General features: G+C 46.1%; 2 long non-coding RNA genes across 2 annotated transcripts; one reads left to right on the top strand and one right to left on the bottom strand.

Annotated features, from left to right (window-relative positions):
• Positions 1-3,907: 3,907 nt before the first annotated feature.
• On the bottom strand, positions 3,908-4,838 carry LOC116439379. Its single transcript, XR_004238137.1, has 2 exons — positions 4,431-4,838; positions 3,908-3,965 (listed from the first exon to the last, which is right to left on the bottom strand). It is a non-coding gene; the product is annotated as an uncharacterized LOC116439379 (long non-coding RNA).
• A 13,513-nt stretch (positions 4,839-18,351) lies between these two features.
• Positions 18,352-20,798, top strand: LOC116439378. The gene is made up of 2 exons (XR_004238136.1): positions 18,352-18,497; positions 19,961-20,798. It is a non-coding gene; the product is annotated as an uncharacterized LOC116439378 (long non-coding RNA).
• Positions 20,799-20,864: the final 66 nt, after the last annotated feature.

The following is a 20,864-nucleotide window of genomic DNA, read 5'->3' as shown; positions in this document are numbered from 1 at the left end:
CAGAGGAGGCCATTAAGATGGTCAGAGAGTTGGAGCACCCCCACCATTAAAACAAGCCAAGACAGTTGGGGCTGCTCAGCCTGGAGAAGAGGCAGCTTTGGGGAGACCTTACAGCACCTTTTAGTACCTAAAGGGATTACAAGAAAGCTGGAGAGTGACTTTTAAAAGGACGTGCAATGATAGCACAAGGTGTAATGGCTTTAAATGGAAAGAGGGCAGGTTTAGATTAGATATTAGGAAAAAAATTCTTTACTGTGAGGTGGTGACACACTGGAATATGAGAAGTTCTGGATGTCCTTTCCTTGGAAGTATTCAAGACAATGTTGGATGGGGCACTGAGCAATATGATTTGGTGGAAGGTGTTCCTGCCCATGGACTAGAGGATCCTTAAAGGCACCTTCCAGCCTGAACCATTCTGTGAGTTTATGATTCTATTAGTTACATGCTTATTTAGCCAAGGTACCCTTGCCTTTGACTTCCTCAGTCATCTTGATCTCCTAAGACAGCAGTTTTACTTCCCATACTTAAATAATCGGCACTTGTGCACAGGCAACAGTGATTTTCCAGAGTATACCTGTCACTCACACCTCCTGAAAGATGGTGTTGGAGATGTTTGCAAGATTGTGAGTCCATCTGATGAGCATTTCCAAGAGAAGATGTGCTGAGTACAGGATTCCCAGCAACAGTTCATCACCTGTGTTCTTCTCTGTACACTTGTGGTCACTAACTCTGTTAGTATCTCCTGCCCTTGGTTCCTGAGTGACCACAGAAAGAGGGGGAGCATAAAGGGACAGGTAGACACCTGCCTTGCTGTCACTGGTCATCTCTTAAACATGCTAGAGATTTTCCTCTGGTATACATTTGCTATGATTTCCTGTGGGGAAGAGCCTTGATGGTGGGCTGTGGCTTCACTGATACTATCAGAAAGTTTGTTCCCAGCCTTTTCAGAGACATTTGACTGGGTTTTGCTGCCTTGTTTATCACTTTGTCAGATCTGTGAGGTCTGGTAGTGCACATGAACAACAGCTCATTCCATCTTGTGCTGCTGTTAAGGTCACCTCAAGATGCATTCTTTTTGGGCCCGGGTGTCACTGCACTGGGAACTGCTCTAGATCAATAAGCTGCTTTATTCCCCTGTGTTGGGTTTGCACAGCCTGGTTTTTGTTGGGGGGGGGGGGGGGGGCACAGAGGTGGATTTTGTGAGAAGCTGCTGGAAGCTTCCACCATGTACAGCAGAGCTAATCCCTGATGGTTCTGAAGATGGACATGCTGCTGGCCAAATCTGGGGCAATGAGAGAGGGTGGTAACACCTCTGTGATAACATATTTAAGAAGAAACCAAAACAAAGGTGGGGGAGCAGTTTTAATTCCAGCCAGAGAAGAGGAGGAGGTGAGAACATGTGAGGGAAAACAACAGGCTGACACCCAGGTCAGTGGAGAAGGAGGGGGAGGAGGTGCTCCAGGCATTGGAGCTGAGATGCCTCTGCAGGCCCTGGTGAGGACCATGGTGAGGCAGCTGTGCCCCTGCAGCCCTTGGGGATCCATGGGGGATGCAGAGATCCACCCGCAGCCCCTGAGGGAGGTGCCCATGCCAGAGTGGGTGGATGCCTGGAGGAGGCTGTGATCCAGTGGGACATTCAGTGGAGAGAGGGGCCCCTGCTTCCAGGCTGGAGCAGCCTGTCCTTGGAAGACTGCACCCCATGGAAGAGTGACCCATGCCACAGCAGTTTTGGAGGACTGTGTACCCGTGGGGGGAATTCACGTTGCAACAGGTGCGGCAGGACTGCTGCTTGTGAGAGTGGACCCACGTCTGAGAGGTTCTCAGAGAACTGTCTCCCGTGGGAAGGACCCCACAGTCTCACAGAGGAAGGACTCCTCTCCCAGAGCAGTGGAAGAAAACCACGGGTGACGAACTGACCAACCCCCCATGCCCTGTCTCCCTGCGCTGTTGGTGGGAAGGAGGGAGGGGTTGGGGGAAGAAAAGGTATTTGTAAGGGCTTATTTGACTTCTCATTATCCTGCTGTGATGTTAGAAATAAACTCGCTTTGTACCTCTAAAAGTTTTGCCCTTGGAGTGTTTTCTCCCGGTTCTTAACTCATGAACCCTTTGTTAAGTTTTTCTCTCCTCTGTCCAGCTGTTGCAGGGGAGGTTGCGTGATTGGCTTTCATGGGTGCCTGGTGTTTGGCCGGTGTCAAACCATGACATCCCCACAGTTCACATTGCACTGAGAGGGTGTCTCACAGCACCAGGTCTAGTTTGAGTGCACTTGCCTCTGGGGCATAGAAGTCATAAACAGGCCAAGGGCCTGGAGGACCTACGACCAGTCTGTGCTGAGCTCTGGGGATGATGGTGTTTACCTAAGTGAGCTGCACTCTGCTAATCCGTGGGACTGTGTGAACAGGGATAGCCCTTTGGGACCACACAAACGACAAAGGCAAGTTTGCTCCAAGGAGGGGAATTCCTTATAGGAATAATCTGCTGCAGCTGTGCACATTTGACTGTGTCACTTTTATTTTCCTGATGACCTCTACAGGTCCCTGAAAGGAGGACTCTCATTACTGCTTTTGTCAGCAATATGCTTGGCATTTTTTGAGATTTGATTTACCAGGATAGGGAATCTCATTTAAGTTTTGCCATAGTATTGCTCTGTTGAATCCGTAGGACAAATAAGGAACTTCCAAGAAAATACAGCAGCAGAAGGGGGAGGAATACTCTGACAAATAAAACCAAGAAGAAATTAAAGGAAGCATCAATAACTGAATTGAAAGTGAGGCAGCTGTTTAAAAAAATCAAACAAGTTTTACCATTGGGATCAAGCATTCGGCCAATTCAAATTTATGAAAAGAGTCTGTTTGGTTATGTAATTTGGGCAGTAGAAGACTGTATCATCGGTATGATCAATGTCTTGAGATACAGTCAAACATGATATTTAGGTACAGTCTGCAGGTACAATCTGCAGAGTTTGGCCAGGATCACAGAAATGATCAACATGCTCACCAAGACTTCAGTGCTGGTTGAGTCAAGCCTGGACCCACTGTTAATGAACAGGGAAACTGGAAGATAAATCCTTTCAGGAGACCTCTGCTGAAAACGTCTAAAAGTGACTGCACGGAACATTCTCTGGATACACAGAGACATCTCATCATGAAAGGGCAATATTTATCTACATGAAACAGTACATAAAACAGACCCACTGTTGCTTGCAAGAGCTTCTTTAATGGCACCAAGACAAAATGGATTACAGACAATGGCAGAAGCCATGGTATTGCAAGGGCATTTTAAAACAAATCACAAAGAAAGTGAAAAAAGCAGAGGCAGAGATCTAGGTCTCAAATTTCTTGCCAGGGATGCATCTTTCCTCAGCTTTAGGAGATTTGCATTCTAATAAGAACGGCCAGGACGAAGGGGACGCAGGAAGGAAAGCTTGTCATTGAAATTGATTGCCTTGTAATTTGGAAGGCTTTCATGATCTCGAGCAAGGTATTGAATTCCACTTCCATCACTGTGCTCACACAGCAGCCAGGCACCTCTCTGGACTTTGTGGGAAGACATGATGTCATTGTCATGTCCTGCAGCCAGGTTAGTTGCTTCTGTTATGACTCTGCTCTTCCCTTGATAGTTGGTATGCTCATAGAGAGTGATCTGGGGATTGCTCAGATCTTCAGTGATCATCTGCAGAGAACTGATCCTGTTATTCATCCTTGAACTAAAAAAGCTATGGTCTCCCTCCTCAAGTACCAGAAATTGGCCTCCATAGTTTGAATGCTCGTAAGCCACCCAAGGCTGGCCAATGACTTTTGCCGAGGAGGCAAGATCATTCCAATCAGCATCTCTTAGATTGGCAATGTCAGAGGTGAATTCTTTGGACAAGCCCTGGAAGTTGGCACGCTCATAAAGGATGATTTTTCCCATCTCAGTAAGACTTCGAGAGTTTTAATTTCTTCCTTTAGGAGCTGGATGACAGCCTGAATGAAAGGAAGACAGAAAACAAGCAATGCTTGTAAGAAGCCTTTTGAACCTCGAAACAAAATGATGGACAGCCAGGATGGAGAAAGGGAAAAAGGAAAAATAAAACATTTTGAACAAAGAATAAACATAGAAGGAGCTGGAAAAGAGTGAGATCGTGACATGTATGTGTTGGTTTAGGTGTATGCCCAAGAGTGAGTCGTAAAATACTCTCACATTCACTCCTCACAGTTGTGCATCGCTGGCCCCCTCCACCCTCTCCCTTGGTAAGGTCTGTCTGTCCTGCAGCAGCCGCCTCCTCATCCCCTGGAAGATGGGCTCAGTCTCTGCACATGCAGACAGCAGACCCTCACGGATGTGCTGCAGCTCTCACCCAACTCTGAAGCCTCCTTCCCTTCCCCTGCATTTCACAGCAGCTGCCCAAGAAACCCTTCCAGTTCTCCTGCACAAAGTGTGCCACTCACCTGGATGTCAGCTGCAGGGCTGGGGAGAGCTGAGGGCGATTCCTCCAGTGCAGGGCTGCTGTTTGTGAAGGGCATCTCACCTGCCTCCATTTATAACTTGCACAGGAGTCTTGTGCAACACCCCGTTCCAAGGAACTGAAAGCGTCCAATATTACCCCCAGGGATCAAAACTCATTATCCATCGTATTTTAGTTTCGGTGGTCCTACAAACAGACATCTTCTTCCTCTTGTTCAAAAGTCTGTTGAAGCATGAGAGACTTGATGACATGGGGGAAGTTCAGTTCTTGTTTGTCCTTCTCCTCCAGAAGAAAATGGAAGCAGAGTAATAAAAAGTTATTGAAATAGCTTGTGACAAAGGTGGCGTAGAATGTTTCTGCCTGCTGCTGTTTACGTTTTTGCTTTTTTGGGAAGAACATTGAACACACAACCTTAGTTTTCCTAAGAGTTCTGATGGAAGATTTCCAAGTGACAGAGGTAACATTTATGTAACTTTTTAGTTTTTCTTTTCCCTCTTCCCCTTACAGTCCTTGTATCATTAATGTTGGAAAAGCCACCAAGATCATCAAATCCAGCCTTCAGCCACCATGCCCACTAAACCATATTGCAAAGGGCCATTTCTATTTGTGTTTTGAGCATTTTTGGGGATGGTGACTGTACCACTTCCCTGGGTGGCCCATTCCAAGGCTTAACCATCTTTCAGGGAAGAAAAGTTTCCTACTATCCAACATGAACGTCTGTCTCCATGTACAACCGGAGGGCATTTCCCCTTGTCCCACCACTAGTTGCCTGGAGAAGAGACAAACCCCCATCTTGCCACAAGCTCCTTTCAGGTACTGTCAAAGGAAAACATATCTGCCCTGAGCCTCCTTTTCTCCAGGATAAACACCCCAGCTCCCTCAGCAGCTCCTCATCAGACCTGTGCTCCAGACCCTTCACCAGCTCCACTCCCCTTCTCCGGACTCTCTCCAGAACCTCAATGTCCTTCTGCTAGTGAGGGACCCAATAATGAACACAGGATTCCAGGTGCAGACTCAAAAGTGCTGAGTACAAGGGGACAGTCACTGCCCTGCTCCTGCTGGCCACACCGTTGCTGATACGGGCCAGGTGCCATTGGCCTTCTTGGACACCTGGGCACAGCTGGCTCATGCTCAGCCATCTAAAGCTGTGGATGCTCCATTTCTTGAAGGGCTCTTCAGTGTCCCTTCCAAGACAAGCCGTTCTCAGATTCTGTGACATATGTATTCATGTGTATATTTATGAATAGTTACAGATGTACATGGTCCCATCGTAGATGATAATCACAAGCATCAATATTGTTATCTCAAAATCAGACAGAAGATCACAGTTTGATACCCAGAAAAGGAATGTGAATCGAGAGTTACTGGTATGCTCTAAAACCAGCTTCAGAGTCAGAATTTTAAAGCAGAAGCATGGCAAAAGACCACCACAGATCTTTGCAGACATTTATTTTGTACTACATACTGAATATTGTAAATGGTGCTTTCTACTGTCAGTCTTGAATTTAAACACTTGTATATGGTTAGACATGGTGTTTCTTTCCATATGATTGTGCTAAATATGACTCCAAACATTCTCCCAATTCAGTCTGAAGTAAATGCTTCAGGTAATATCTCTCTCTAATATTTTTCCCTGTATTAACTGGTTTCATTTCTGCCTATGGACCACAGACATTTCCCCATCCTCCTTTATTTTCTTCTCTGCATGGGTACAAATTATCTCTGACATCAATTACTGGTTCTCCCAAATGCCAGATTATGCTTTCAGTGACTCCTACTGGGATTCTGCTTTGGAGAAAACAGCATCCCATAAACTCCTCTGCAGGGAATTCTGTAGTGTGTGTCCCCAGGACTCAACCCATCCTCTCTCTGGTCACTGTCTTTCAAGGGGCTTTGATTTCACTCGTTCTGCTCTGGTCTACCTGACCAATTGCCAAGCACAAGAAAGGTCATCTAATGAGTTATTGAACTGAATTAAACTAACAATGAACTGTAGAATTTGCTGTATTTCTGCACTTTCCCTGTAAAACTGCCTTTGGTCACTTATCAGTAGGAACTTACTTTGCAAGATCATGCTAGTGAAGATTGTGCTTCCTCTCTGCTGGTTTTGAAATTAACTAACAGGCAGTCTGGACAAGATTACAAAGTCATCACTAGAACACTTCCCAGAGACAACTCTGAACCCTTGTTCCTTTTTCAGTATTAAAAATAGTTCTAGTTTATGTTTTCACAAAATGTTTTAGGCTGTCACTTAAAATTTTCATGAAAATCTAAGTTTGCATCAAATGAATTTTTAGCACAAAAGTAACACAAAATCAAGATGGATTGTTTGTTTGTTTGGGTGGTTTTTAATTGCTGCTTGCCTTTTTTGTTGTAAGACACTACCATGTCCACTCACAGGAAACTGCAGTAGCGCAACCACTATCACAAATGGAAGGCAGGGAAAAGTTAGAGAGAACTCTGAGACCTGGCTCACTGGGTGGTCAGGATGGGTCTAAGAGCATCTTCCCCAAGCTTTGAGCACTGTGTGGCACAGAGCAGTGTGTGGTGTTTAGGCAGGGAAGCCATGGCTGGACTTGCATTAACACCTCAGCTACAACAGAGGCAGGGACACGTGGTAGAGAGGCTGCTACAGGACGTGGGGTCTGCAAGACCAGATTGAAGAGGCATGGATCCTGCAGAGGCCTAGACCAAGATGGATTGTTCTGTTGGGCCTTGCTGTCCCTTCTCCTTCAGTCACCAGCTCTACAGGTGTCTCCTTCTGTCCTGCTGAGACAAACCTTGCTCTTCTTGTCTGCAGGCTTCCAGCATTGTGATATTTAAAGTGTGGGAAGGCAAGCTTGTAAGAGTATGTGGAGTATGACAGCCTCTGTTCCATTCACTTTATCAAACAAAGACATTTTCAGCTGCAGAAGAGTCATAATGGTGTGATTGGCCAGCAAAGTTCAAGCTGGAGTAGGCAGCAAGTAGGGCATGGATGCGGTCAGGGATTTCAGACAGGCAGGAGACTCGTGCTGGGATTCAAGGCAGCCACGACTGCCAGAACAGCAAGGAGAGCAGTGTGTGGTGTGTGTGTGGGCTGGCTGCAAGCACCAAGCTGCACTAGCCAGGGAGGAGGAAACACCAAAGTGTCCTTTGGTCAGAGAGCCCAGGGGCAGGTATGAGAGTGGACAGGCTGAGGGCTCTCAGTCCTGTTGGAAGCACCTGTGAAGGTGCTTGTGGCTGTGGAGAGTGAGGGTGTGCAGGTCTCCTCTAGTGAGCTTCCATGTGGATGATCTGCAGAGGAGGAAGGAGACGGGGCTGTCTGCTCTTCCATTCAGTGGGAGTGCTGGCAGTGTCAGCTGTGGGGGCTGAGGGCAGCCCCTGGTGTGTGGCAGCCGGTGCACTTGGCCGCGGCCGTGTCCTTCCCGTGCACATGTGCGTGCCTGTCTCTGGCTCACACAGCCAACCTCAGCACGGGCTGCCCCTGCAACCTGGGCAGTGGCTCTGGGAAAAGCAGCCCTGGGCAGAGACCCTGCAGCCTGGGCTCCAGCAGCCGAGCAGGAGGAGCTCCTGGGGCTGAGCCCTGCTCATCCTGACCTGTCCCTCCACATGGCACTCCTTGGAGAGTGGCTTGGCCAGAAAGAAACTCTGGAACTGGGGCTTTTCCACAAAGAAAACCACCCTCGTGTAACCTTAGTGCTCTTTCCTTTTACGTTCAGTCCTGGTCAGCTGCTTGTAGGAACTCTCATGGGCCTTCTTGGAAGAGCATCTTGTGTGTTGAAATCCCACAGATCCACAGATGCTCTCTCAGTTCTCTTTTTCTTGCACTTGTGGTTGGCTGCTATTCTACTCTCTCGAAAGCAGCCAAATAGCTTCCTGAAAAATTCCCTTCCAAAAATCCCAAATTCACTGAGAAAGCCCTGAACACTAAACAGAGGAGAGACAAATTGCTGGGACACATGAATCAAATCTCTGAGTGCAAGGACAACACAAAGGAGCTCATTAGACCCATTGAGTCAATGTCAGTGCACAGAAATCCCCATCAGGACAGTGTCAGTCTGACACGGCTGAATAGAAGGGATGGACAGGGGACACTGATCATCTTCACTTCTAGCAAGATTCCTCAGGAACAATCAGGCTCAGGAAACACTGGGATTTGCCAGTCTTGGTCCTTATGTGATGAGCTTGAATGATCCAACAAGCCGGGAGAATTGTAGGATTGCTGGACAATTGAAGTTGGAAGTGAGCTTTGGTTGCCATTGGGTCCAGTCTGCTGCTTAACACAGGGACAGCTGTGAGGTGAATTATGTTTGCTGGTGGCTTTATCCACTCAGGTCTTGAAAACCCCTGAGTATGGAGACAACTCAACTTCTCCAGGTGCTGTGATTTAAAATTTGCTGACCTCATTGTGAAATTGTTTCTCAGGCATGGAAGAGACAAGGCTAAGGGTTCTCAGAGGTGCACAGCAAAAGGACATCTGGAAAGAGTCTTAAATGGCAACAGGGAAGCTCTAAATGAAAATAAGGGGAAAAAATAAAAGCAAACCCTAAGTGTTTTTCAGCATTGGCAGAAGGGCCAGAGATCCTGAGGAATTTCCACCTTTGCAGTTGTTCAGAAATCTCTTGAAGATGGCCATGTGTAACCTGGTCATGTTTCGAGGTAGCTCTTCTGAGAGTAAGAGCCTGGACTAGAGAAGTCCTTCCATGCTAAATCTTTCTGTCAGTAATTCTAAGGAAGATTTAGAGGCCTTTGTCACTCTCTGCCTAATTTCATCCTTTGTTCAATTTCAATGAAGAAGTGTCGTCATCAAGTCATGTGTACAGTAACTTGGGGATTACTTGTTGGACATTTATGAATTCCATTTCCCCAGTGTCAGACTTCCCTCCCCATTCCTCCACAAGATCTCACCTGCTCTCTTGTCAAATGTAATCCCCATATTGAAGGCTCAAAGTCCTTCTCCACCTTCACTTCAGCCTCCTATTACTGAAAAACTTTCAAGAATCCTTTGCTAGAATTTTGGACCTGACACTTCCGCATTTGTTTAGATGCTGTCTTTGATTAATAAAACCCAAACCTCTGCAATAGCAAATGCAAATTTCCTGAAATAGTCCCACCTGTGTCCCTCCTTAAACCATTTCCTTTCTGTTTTGTAGGATTGCCCTCCTCTCTGGTGCATGGGTAGCTGTGCCTAGGACATTCCAAGGAGAGTGTATGGACTCCTCGAAGTATTTAGGCTGGAAGGAACCTTAAGGGTTTGGGGAGATTGTCCCAAACTGGTTATGAAACCAGGGGAGAGAAGTAGAAGTGATATTTGCAATACGGTGTATTGGGTATGGTGATATTTGGGCAAAGGTTGGGCTTGGTGATCTTGGAGGCCTTTTCCAATCTTAATGATACCATGATCTTAAGGAAAAAAGGGAATTTTTTTTCAAATCTGGTACTTCAATGCCATCTCTGTGACCTGGATGTCTCCCATACATACTCCATGTTAATTTTAAGCACATGCCAGGAGAGCAAGTATATAAACTGCCACAAGCAGGAAACTTCCACAGCCCATGTGTCACAATGTGCTTTGGTGTGTTTCAATTACTGCGGCTGATCTGGCTTTTGGAGGGTTTCAGTCACTTTTCATTCTGTCAGTTGACGTGTTGCACAAGACTCCTGTGCAAGCTATAAATGGAGGCAGGTGAGACGCCCTTCACAAACAGCAGCCCTGCACTGGAGGAATCGCCCTCAGCTCTCCCCAGCCCTGCAGCTGACATCAAGGTGAGTGGCACACTTTGTGCAGGAGAACTGGAAGGGTTTCTTGGGCAGCTGCTGTGAAATGCAGGGGAAGGGAAGGAGGCTTCAGAGTTGGGTGAGAGCTGCAGCATATCCGTGAGGGTCTGCTGTCTGCATGTGCAGAGACTGAGCCCATCTTCCAGGGGATGAGGAGACGGCTGCTGCAGGACAGACAGACCTTACCAAGGGAGAGGGTGGAGGGGGCCAGTGATTTGTGATTCTGAGGGGTGACCATGAAAATATTTTACGACTCACTCTTGGGCATACACCTAAACCAACACACACAACTACTTCAAACTGGGCAGTTGTAGGCACATATATAAGTTTATGTTTTCCCTGCAAACTGAAATTTCTATGTCATGCCCTCACTCCTTTCCAGCTGCTGCTATGTTTATCCTCTGCTAAAAATGTTCTACTTTTCCTTTTCTCCACCACGCTTCCCATCATTTTGTGCCTGATGTCTAAAGGCTTCTTACAAGCATTGCTTGTTTTCTGTCTTCCTTTCATGCAGGCTGTCATCCAGCTCCTACAGCAAGGAATCCACACTCCAGAATTCCCACGGAGATGGGAAAAATCATCGTTTATGAGCATGCCAACTTCCAGGGTTTGTCCAAAGAATTCCACACCAACATTTCCAATCTAAAAGATGCTGATTGGAATGATACTGTCTCCTCAGTGAAAGTCATTGGCCAGCCCTGGGTGGCTTATGAGCATGTCAACTATGACGGCCAATTTCTGTTATTTGAGGAGGGAGAATATAACTTTGTTGGTGAAAAGATGAATGATAAGATCAGCTCTCTGCAGGTGATCACTGAAGATCTGCACAACCCCCAGATCACTCTCTATGAACATGTTGATTATCAAGGGAAAAGCAGGATAATAAGAGAAGCAACCAATCTGGCTGCAGGACATGACAATGACATCATGTCTTCCCACAAAGTCCAGAGAGGTGCCTGGCTGCTGTGTGAGCACAGTGATGGAGGTGGATTTCAGTACATTGCACGAGAACACGAACACCTTCCAAATTACAAGGCAATCAAGTTCAATGACAAGCTTTCCTTCCTGCGTCCCCTTCACCCCGGCTGTGGCTGTTAGACTGCAGATCCTGCAATGCTGAGAAAAGATGCAGCCCTGGCAAGAAATTTGAGACCTTGTTCTCTGCCTCTGCTTGTGTCCCTTCCTTTGTGATTTGCTTTACAAAGCCCTTCTGGTACCCTGGCCTCTGCCATTCTCTGTAATCTCTTTTAGGTTGGTGCCAATAAAGATTTTCTTGGAAGCAACAGTGGGTCTGTTTTATGGTGTGATTGGTGTAGAACAACACTGCCCTGTCATGGAGAGATGTCTCTGTGTGTTCAGGAAATGTGTTCGGAAAATGTGAAAAATTCAGAAAATTGACATCTTTTTCATGGAGGTCTCCTGAAAGGTTTTATCTCCTTCCATTTTCCCTGGTCAGTGACAGTGGGTTCAGTGCTAAAGTCTTGGTGAGTATGTAGATTATTGCTGATCCTGGCCAAACTCTCACCTGCAGTTTGTACCTAAATATCACATGCTTGGTTGTATCTCAAGACAGTAGTTGGAGGGATGATACAGTCTTTTACTGCTCTTAATCACACAGTCAAACAGAATGTTTTCACTAATTTTAATTCATTAATCCTAATGGTTAAACCAGTCTTGTGCTTCTAAACCGGTAGTGTCTTGATAAGGGAGGAGGAATTCCCTGATCTGTGTGGCCATGTGCAAGTTCACCTGCATGAGCAGAGTCTCAGCCCTCCTCCATCACTGTCTAATGACAGCTGCACGCCCCGAGCTGGGTGTTGTGACAGCTGTCACATGGCAGCTCTGCACTGCAGTGTTTATCTGCCTCGGTGCTGAGCTCTTCTTTGCCCCGATTTCCTTGCGTTGGTCGCTGCGTTGGTCACACAGGAGCTGCACTTGGCCTTTCTGAACCTCACAAGGTGCACATGGTGCCGGTGCTGGAGCTTGCCAAGGTCCCTCTCCATGGTCCCTTCCCTCAGCGTATCAATCGCACCCCTCAGCTCGGTGTCACCTGCAAACGTGCCCAGGGTGCACTCGATCCCAGTGCCTGTTCCATGGATGAAGACATGGAGCAGTCTGGTGCCAGCAGGAGCCCTTGGGGGACACCATTTGTTACTGGTTTCCACTCACCCTGACAAGGCCATTCATGTGTGGGTGGCGATCAATCACATATCTCAAATTACTTCTGCAGTGGTATTTGTAGGCACATGGTGGACAGGGGGGTGATTGGAGACAGCCAGCACAGCTTCAGCAAAGCCTTCACCTCCTGATCTGCAGGATCAGATCAGTCTGGGGATGAGTGGACTGGGGACAGCCCTGCTGAGAAGGAACTGGGGTCATTGCTGGATGAAAAACTGGACATGGACCAGAACTGTGAGCTTGCAGCCTGGAAAGCTAAGCACACCCTGGTCTGCCAAAGGGTGTAGTCAGCAGGTCAAGGGAGGAGGTTCTTCCCCTGTAATCCACTATGGTGAGATCCTGCCTGGAGTACTGCATGCAGCTCTGCAGATTTTTAGCGGGGCCTTTGAAACCTAGAGAGGGGAGGTTTCAATTATACATTCGACAGAATATTTATATGATGAGGGTGGTGAGGCACTGATACAGGTTGCCCAGAGAAGCTATGGGTGCTCCATTTCTCAAAGGCCATGTTGGACAGGGCTTTGGGCAACCTGGTCTAGTGGAACATATCCCTGCCCATGGCAGGGGGTTGCAACTAGATGGTGTTTAAGATCTCTCCCAGCCAAAAATCATTCTGTGATTTTGTGATTCTAGGATGTGCAAATTCAGCAATACAGTGAACCTTGTTGTGGTTTCAGATCCCAGTTTCAGTCTCTCAGTTTCATATGCTTTTTTTCACATTTGCAGTACCTCTTCTGCAATACTCTTAAATTTTGAGCATCAGCACAATGAGTCTATATAGCTCCAAGTATCTTCAAAAATCCTGTGCTTTCCAAGGGTGACTGAGGAGGAAATCTACCCTATTCTGTTGTGGAGGGCTGGGTAAACAGAAGTCTCTGATAAAGCGTTAAGATTTTTACAGCTAAGGCTGGATGGTTTATGGTTGTGGCATTAAAGGGTAGAAGAATAGTGCCTCTCTAGCTGCTTCTTAGGCACGTAGTGGATAACACCTGAATATTGTGAAGGACAGTGAAAGAACACAACATACATGGAAAGAGTTCAAGATTATGAAGTGGTTTCATACAATGGAAAAAAAATAAAGATGCAAGAATATCCTTGTTGATGTCATTTCCCAGTTTCTGACACTATGACCTGAAGATTCTTGCAATGTTGCATTTCAAGGTATTACATACAAGCATTCACGTAATCTTCCGTCTTTTCTTGGTAGTAGAAACATATGAAATGATTGAGAGCCTGTGGAGGAATTGGGAGGGAAGTCTGATGTTGGGAAATGGTGTTTATAAAGGTCTAAGAAATAATTTGAAGTTATTGTACATATGACTTGACGATGAAAATTTTACTGAAATCGAACAATGGATGAAATTAGGCAGAGAGTGACAAAGGCCTCTAAATCTTCCTTAGAATTACTGACAGAAAGATTTAGCATGGAAGGAACTTCCCTAGCCCAAGCCCTTGTTCACAGCAGAGCATCATCAGGTTACTCATGGCCATCCTCAAGAGATTTCTGAACAACTGCAAAGGTGGAAATTCCTCAGGATCTCTGGCCCTTCTGCCAACCAATGCTGAAAAACACTTAGGGTTTTTTTTTCCCCTTATTTTCATTTAGAGCTTCCCTGTTGCCATTTAAGACTCTTTCCAGATGTCCTTTTGCTGTGCACCTCTGAGAACCCTTAGCCTTGTCTCTTCCATGCCTGAGAAACAATTTCACAATGAGGTCAGCAAATTTTAAATCACAGCACCTGGAGAAGTTGAGTTGTCTCCATACTCAGGGGTTTTCAAGACCTGAGTGGATAAAGCCACCAGCAAACATAATTCACCTCACAGCTGTCCCTGTGTTAAGCAGCAGACTGGACCCAATGGCAACCAAAGCTCACTTCCAACTTCAATTGTCCAGCAATCCTACAATTCTCCCGGCTTGTTGGATCATTCAAGCTCATCACATAAGGACCAAGACTGGCAAATCCCAGTGTTTCCTGAGCCTGTTTGTTCCTGAGGAATCTTGCTAGAAGTGAAGATGATCAGTGTCCCCTGTCCATCCCTTCTATTCAGCCGTGTCAGACTGACACTGTCCTGATGGGGATTTCTGTGCACTGACATTGACTCAATGGGTCTAATGAGCTCCTTTGTGTTGTCCTTGCACTCAGAGATTTGATTCATGTGTCCCAGCAATTTGTCTCTCCTCTGTTTAGTGTTCAGGGCTTTCTCAGTGAATTTGGGATTTTTGGAAGGGAATTTTTCAGGAAGCTATTTGGCTGCTTTCGAGAGAGTAGAATAGCAGCCAACCACAAGTGCAAGAAAAAGAGAACTGAGAGAGCATCTGTGGATCTGTGGGATTTCAACACACAAGATGCTCTTCCAAGAAAGCCCATGAGAGTTCCTACAAGCAGCTGACCAGGACTGAACGTAAAAGGAAAGAGCACTAAGGTTACACGAGGGTGGTTTTCTTTGTGGAAAAGCCCCAGTTCCAGAGTTTCTTTCTGGCCAAGCCACTCTCCAAGGAGTGCCATGTGGAGGGACAGGTCAGGATGAGCAGGGCTCAGCCCCAGGAGCTCCTCCTGCTCGGCTGCTGGAGCCCAGGCTGCAGGGTCTCTGCCCAGGGCTGCTTTTCCCAGAGCCACTGCCCAGGTTGCAGGGGCAGCCCGTGCTGAGGTTGGCTGTGTGAGCCAGAGACAGGCACGCACATGTGCACGGGAAGGACACGGCCGCGGCCAAGTGCACCGGCTGCCACACACCAGGGGCTGCCCTCAGCCCCCACAGCTGACACTGCCAGCACTCCCACTGAATGGAAGAGCAGACAGCCCCGTCTCCTTCCTCCTCTGCAGATCATCCACATGGAAGCTCACTAGAGGAGACCTGCACACCCTCACTCTCCACAGCCACAAGCACCTTCACAGGTGCTTCCAACAGGACTGAGAGCCCTCAGCCTGTCCACTCTCATACCTGCCCCTGGGCTCTCTGACCAAAGGACACTTTGGTGTTTCCTCCTCCCTGGCTAGTGCAGCTTGGTGCTTGCAGCCAGCCCACACACACACCACACACTGCTCTCCTTGCTGTTCTGGCAGTCGTGGCTGCCTTGAATCCCAGCACGAGTCTCCTGCCTGTCTGAAATCCCTGACCGCATCCATGCCCTACTTGCTGCCTACTCCAGCTTGAACTTTGCTGGCCAATCACACCATTATGACTCTTCTGCAGCTGAAAATGTCTTTGTTTGATAAAGTGAATGGAACAGAGGCTGTCATACTCCACATACTCTTACAAGCTTGCCTTCCCACACTTTAAATATCACAATGCTGGAAGCCTGCAGACAAGAAGAGCAAGGTTTGTCTCAGCAGGACAGAAGGAGACACCTGTAGAGCTGGTGACTGAAGGAGAAGGGACAGCAAGGCCCAACAGAACAATCCATCTTGGTCTAGGCCTCTGCAGGATCCATGCCTCTTCAATCTGGTCTTGCAGACCCCACGTCCTGTAGCAGCCTCTCTACCACGTGTCCCTGCCTCTGTTGTAGCTGAGGTGTTAATGCAAGTCCAGCCATGGCTTCCCTGCCTAAACACCACACACTGCTCTGTGCCACACAGTGCTCAAAGCTTGGGGAAGATGCTCTTAGACCCATCCTGACCACCCAGTGAGCCAGGTCTCAGAGTTCTCTCTAACTTTTCCCTGCCTTCCATTTGTGATAGTGGTTGCGCTACTGCAGTTTCCTGTGAGTGGACATGGTAGTGTCTTACAACAAAAAAGGCAAGCAGCAATTAAAAACCACCCAAACAAACAAACAATCCATCTTGATTTTGTGTTACTTTTGTGCTAAAAATTCATTTGATGCAAACTTAGATTTTCATGAAAATTTTAAGTGACAGCCTAAAACATTTTGTGAAAACATAAACTAGAACTATTTTTAATACTGAAAAAGGAACAAGGGTTCAGAGTTGTCTCTGGGAAGTGTTCTAGTGATGACTTTGTAATCTTGTCCAGACTGCCTGTTAGTTAATTTCAAAACCAGCAGAGAGGAAGCACAATCTTCACTAGCATGATCTTGCAAAGTAAGTTCCTACTGATAAGTGACCAAAGGCAGTTTTACAGGGAAAGTGCAGAAATACAGCAAATTCTACAGTTCATTGTTAGTTTAATTCAGTTCAATAACTCATTAGATGACCTTTCTTGTGCTTGGCAATTGGTCAGGTAGACCAGAGCAGAACGAGTGAAATCAAAGCCCCTTGAAAGACAGTGACCAGAGAGAGGATGGGTTGAGTCCTGGGGACACACACTACAGAATTCCCTGCAGAGGAGTTTATGGGATGCTGTTTTCTCCAAAGCAGAATCCCAGTAGGAGTCACTGAAAGCATAATCTGGCATTTGGGAGAACCAGTAATTGATGTCAGAGATAATTTGTACCCATGCAGAGAAGAAAATAAAGGAGGATGGGGAAATGTCTGTGGTCCATAGGCAGAAATGAAACCAGTTAATACAGGGAAAAATATTAGAGAGAGATATTACCTGAAGCATTTACTTCAGACTGAATTGGGAGAATGTTTGGAGTCATATTTAGCACAATCATATGGAAAGAAACACCATGTCTAACCATATACAAGTGTTTAAATTCAAGACTGACAGTAGAAAGCACCATTTACAATATTCAGTATGTAGTACAAAATAAATGTCTGCAAAGATCTGTGGTGGTCTTTTGCCATGCTTCTGCTTTAAAATTCTGACTCTGAAGCTGGTTTTAGAGCATACCAGTAACTCTCGATTCACATTCCTTTTCTGGGTATCAAACTGTGATCTTCTGTCTGATTTTGAGATAACAATATTGATGCTTGTGATTATCATCTACGATGGGACCATGTACATCTGTAACTATTCATAAATATACACATGAATACATATGTCACAGAATCTGAGAACGGCTTGTCTTGGAAGGGACACTGAAGAGCCCTTCAAGAAATGGAGCATCCACAGCTTTAGATGGCTGAGCATGAGCCAGCTGTGCCCAGGTGTCCAAGAAGGCCAATGGCACCTGGCCCGTATCAGCAACGGTGTGGCCAGCAGGAGCAGGGCAGTGACTGTCCCCTTGTACTCAGCACTTTTGAGTCTGCACCTGGAATCCTGTGTTCATTATTGGGTCCCTCACTAGCAGAAGGACATTGAGGTTCTGGAGAGAGTCCGGAGAAGGGGAGTGGAGCTGGTGAAGGGTCTGGAGCACAGGTCTGATGAGGAGCTGCTGAGGGAGCTGGGGTGTTTATCCTGGAGAAAAGGAGGCTCAGGGCAGATATGTTTTCCTTTGACAGTACCTGAAAGGAGCTTGTGGCAAGATGGGGGTTTGTCTCTTCTCCAGGCAACTAGTGGTGGGACAAGGGGAAATGCCCTCCGGTTGTACATGGAGACAGACGTTCATGTTGGATAGTAGGAAACTTTTCTTCCCTGAAAGATGGTTAAGCCTTGGAATGGGCCACCCAGGGAAGTGGTACAGTCACCATCCCCAAAAATGCTCAAAACACAAATAGAAATGGCCCTTTGCAATATGGTTTAGTGGGCATGGTGGCTGAAGGCTGGATTTGATGATCTTGGTGGCTTTTCCAACATTAATGATACAAGGACTGTAAGGGGAAGAGGGAAAAGAAAAACTAAAAAGTTACATAAATGTTACCTCTGTCACTTGGAAATCTTCCATCAGAACTCTTAGGAAAACTAAGGTTGTGTGTTCAATGTTCTTCCCAAAAAAGCAAAAACGTAAACAGCAGCAGGCAGAAACATTCTACGCCACCTTTGTCACAAGCTATTTCAATAACTTTTTATTACTCTGCTTCCATTTTCTTCTGGAGGAGAAGGACAAACAAGAACTGAACTTCCCCCATGTCATCAAGTCACTCGCATTCCAATGGACTTTTGAATGAGAGCAACGAGATGTCTGACTGTAGGAACATCTAAACTAAAATAAAATAGTTAATGAGTTTTGATCCCTGAGCATGATACCACTTCCCAGTTCTGTGGAATGGGGTGTTGCACAAGACTTCTGAGCAAGCTGTAAATGGAGGCAGGTGAGACACCCTCCACAAACAGCAGCCCTGCACTGGAGGAATCGCCCTCAGCTCTCCCCAGCCCTGCAGCTGACATCCAGGTGAGAGGCACACTTTGTGCAGGAGAACTGGAAGGGTTTCTTGGGCAGCTGCTGTGAAATGCAGGGGAAGGGAAGGAGGCTTCAGTGTTGGGTGAGAGCTGCAGCACATCCGTGAGGGTCTGCTGTCTGCATGTGCAGAGACTGAGCCCATCTTCCAGGGGATGAGGAGACGGCTGCTGCAGGACAGACAGACCTTACCAAGGGAGAGGGTGGAGGGGGCCAGTGATTTGTGATTCTGAGGGGTGACCATGAAAATATTCTACAAATTTATCTCGGCCATGGGATCTTTATGTTGCATCAGCAAAATTAAATGGGTTGTTATTAATACTTTTCTACAGGTAGAGAGTCATTACAGTAGTGCTTGGTCAGTGAGTCCAAGTTCAGGTTCCCTCAGCTTCCATAGGTGCTTTTATAACTGTGAAAAAATCTGTGAAAAAATCACATAATGGGGTTTTTTAAGTGAGGTTTAAGTGATTCAGGTTTTTTAATTATGATGCACATGTCTTGCAGTATTAGTATGGCTTTCAATCTTGCTACGCATATCTGTCTTCTCCCATCCCTTCTCAGAATCAGCTAGCGGAATGGCTTCTTTTCTCCCATATATATTTGCCCTGCAATGTAAATCTTTGCCTCAGTAGCTGTTACATGATTTAGAGAGGGAGCTGTTACCATAACTGACTGTGCATTACTATTCCTGCAGCTGGTACTAATAAACACTGTGGCTTTTTAACCAAACTCAGATGACTGTGTGGAATTAGATGTGTGTATTGGTAATCGTGTCAGAAAAAGACATTTCAAACTGAAACTTAGTCTGATTTAAAGAGCTGATGCTTACAACTTGATTGCTTCTCAGTGTCTGTCAAGAGCCGGAATCTCTTGATTGCAGTAAAATTCCATATAAAAAGAGAAAGAAGGTGTTTCAGCGAATTTAAAGTTCATTTCTGCCTTTAAAAAATAGGTTATTTCCCCCTCTTTGAAATGAAGAATGCTCTTTCTTTTAGAAATTAATTGCCTGTCTCACTACTTTTATATTGCATTCTATGTGGCTCATGAAGCCTAGTCCAAACCATGAGTGCCAACTCCTAAGGTGTTTCTCAAGTTCAGCCTCAATTATCAGCTGAAAGATTTGTCACTAGTTGTATATTTTATTTCATTTATATATTTAAGTATTTAGGGTATTCCAATAAGATGTTAAACAAAATGCCCAGGTGTCGCTTGCATGTAAAGATATTAAATGAAACTGGACTGTTTTGGTGTACAAGCCTCATTTTACTTTTTTCCTCCAAATTGAAATTTCTATGTCATGTCCTCTCTCCTGCTCAGCTGCTGCAATTTTTATCCTCTGCTAAAACTGTTTTACATTTCCTTTCTACCTTTTGTCCCATGTGGCCTGCAGCATTTTGTGTCTGGTGTGTAAAAGCCTCTTACAAGCATTGCTTGTTTTCTGTTTTCATTTTCTGTAGGCCGCCATCCAACTCCTACAGCAGAAAATCCAAACCCCAGAAGCCCTGCTGAGATGGGAAAAATCATCGTTTATGAGCATGCCAACTTCCAGGGTTTGTCCAAAGAATTCCACACCAACATTTCCAATCTAAAAGATGCTGATTGGAACGATTGCATCTCCTCAGTGAGAGTAATCGGCCATCCTTGGGTGGCTTATCAGCACGAAAACTACAAAGGACAGTTACTGGTACTTGAGGAGGGAGATCACAACTTTGTTGGTAAAAAGATGAATGATAAGATCAGCTCTCTGCAGGTGATCACTGAAGATCTGCACAACCCCCAGATCACTCTCTACGAACATGCTGATTATCAAGGGAAAAGCAGGATAATAAGAGAAGCAACCAACTTGGCTAGGGGACATGACAATGACAGCACATCTTCCCACAAAGTCCAGAAAGGTGTCTGGCTGCTGTGTGAGCACAGTGATGGAGGTGGATTTCAGTACATTGCACGAGAACACGAACACCTTCCAAATTACAAGGCAATCAAGTTCAATGACAAGCTTTCCTTCCTGCGTCCCCTTCGCCCCGGCTGTGGCTGTTAGAATCCAAATCCTGCAATGCTGAGAAAAGAGGCAGCCCCAGCAAGAAATGTGAGACCTTGTTCTCTGCCTCTGCTTGCGTCACTTTTTTCCAGTGTCACAGGACCACCGAAAGTGAGAGCTCTCTGCCATGCTGCGCTGCAGATCTGTGCATGACTATCCTGCCCTGCACTCTTGTCCTGCTCCACAAATGGCCTCTGCCATTGTCTGTAATCCGTTCTGTGTTGGTGCCAATAAAGAATCTCTTGCAATCAGCACTGGGCTGTTTCATGCACTGTTTAGTTAGATAAATATTGTCCTTTTAAGATGATATGTCTCTGTAC

Source organism: Corvus moneduloides, chromosome 2, assembly GCF_009650955.1.
Source record: "Corvus moneduloides isolate bCorMon1 chromosome 2, bCorMon1.pri, whole genome shotgun sequence".
Classification (NCBI taxonomy): domain Eukaryota; kingdom Metazoa; phylum Chordata; class Aves; order Passeriformes; family Corvidae; genus Corvus; species Corvus moneduloides.
Note: the sequence above shows the minus strand (reverse complement) of the source record. Positions and strands in the feature narration are given on the sequence as shown.